This window comes from Pundamilia nyererei, unplaced genomic scaffold (genome assembly GCF_000239375.1).
Source record: "Pundamilia nyererei isolate P.nyererei 1_Seehausen unplaced genomic scaffold, PunNye1.0 scaffold00023, whole genome shotgun sequence".
NCBI lineage: Eukaryota > Metazoa > Chordata > Actinopteri > Cichliformes > Cichlidae > Pundamilia > Pundamilia nyererei.
Genome location: NW_005187424.1, coordinates 4,649,188 through 4,650,903, shown reverse-complemented (window position 1 = coordinate 4,650,903; position 1,716 = coordinate 4,649,188). Strand labels below are relative to the sequence as shown.

At 39.7% G+C, this 1,716-nt stretch overlaps 1 protein-coding gene across 3 annotated transcripts in view; it reads left to right on the top strand.

Moving 5' to 3' along the window:
- The window catches only part of LOC102206538 (uncharacterized), a 91,780-nt gene that overhangs the window by 77,155 nt on the left and 12,909 nt on the right, over window positions 1-1,716 (top strand). The gene's annotated exons all lie outside the window — the stretch shown is intronic.

Here is a 1,716-nt window from a genome sequence, read left to right as displayed (position 1 = left end):
TCCACAGAACCTTTCATGCAGACATCCAGGTGATTATCACATCATCAGTTGGAACGTAAACGAAAAACTAATTTTGAGGCTGTTAAATAAAATAAAATGCTCGTCACGTTGAGATGACCTGCTCGTCCTGTCCATTCACTGTGATGAATGATCCAGATGATCCATGATCCAGCGTGTCTCCTGGCTTCATTAAGGCTTTCAACATTTGTTACTGAAATACAGTTATTAATAATCTCCAAGGCTACAACACAACAGCGCTCAAAATGATGGCATGCTAAAGCTCAAATTCTCTTTGATCGTTTAAATGAAGCTAGTTAATTATGGAGCACATTTTTAATCCAGGTTTAACAGTAATTATGGGAAACCAGGCCTCTTCGTATCAAAGAGATTTTAGCTTAGAATTCATTTTTGTCCCTTTTATTGAAGGTTCTCAACGTATCTACATCTGATGGAAACATGACAGTAATTTACATCATCTGTATGTGTCACTTCTGTACTTATATAAAGGATGGTCCAGTGGGTCCTACGCTGAAGGACGTAATTAATTTCTTTGCGTTTAGACGATTGAGCTGGGTCTGGCAGATGCTTCTGGGTCTCTTCACTCAGTTAGAAACTCTGCGAAGCAAAGCTGAGCGCAGCAGTGAGTGTGATCCTTATCCACAACACTCTCCAGCTGGTGGATGAGCAGTGGCACCCAGGTCACTGCTCCTCTCCACAAGGCTTCCAGCTGGTGTCCTCTCTTTTACACCAGAGCAAAGAGAAGACAATCTAACTTTCAGTTGTTTTTGTCTTGTGACCCCTCACTCCTTCTTTGTCAAGAGATTCAAGAGCAAGCAAGCTTGAAATCCACCATATTCATTCATACTACACCAAAGAAGTAATAACTGCAGAAAAGTTTCCGATTTTTCACTATCTACACTAGAAATTTCGATTGATTTGTTTTTTTTAACAGTTGGTCCACACAGCTTAAAAAAAGAAAGAAAAAAGGGAACAAAGGAAGCAAAAGCTTTGTTTCTTTGTTAGAGGACAGTCTGGGCAATGAGCTACTTTTTCTGTAATTTTACACATTTATTACTTACAGTTTATTACACAGTCGTGCTGACAGATTTCTATATAAGCACACTGAGACATGATTTTGAAATAGTACTTGTTTTCTCTCTTATGGGGATAATTCAGCAGGCTGGAGAAAGAAAGGACTTTCTCTCATCTGGACTGTATGTGGCCCATGATGTAAAATGACTTTAATATCTCTGCTTTAGGGTTCTAAGATTTGCAGACATTCTATCATGCCATCAGTTTAACATCCTTATAAGATGTATATGATGATTCCTTTGATTCAGCATAGCAGCGTCAAACACTGGAGATCAAAATTAACAGCAAACCTTAAACTGAGTTGCTCTCTGAGAAATAGCAGGTCTCAGACCTGTAGCTTCAAAGCCTGAAATAACTGCAGGATTTACAGGGGCGACTCTCGCAAACGTCTAAAACATCCAGTTAAAAAGTACTCGAACTACCAGGAGTCACTGCAGAAATCATGCGGCGCGTCCGCAGGTTATTATTTATTTGTCTCGTCGGGATTTTAGTATAAAGCAAACATAAAAACTGCATCGGCCTATTGAGGAGATTCACTTTGGGCACAAGACTTCGAAGTTTCACTCCTCTTGCACCATATTTGCACCAAAAAGCCACTCGAACCGATTTCACAGGCTGTTTACT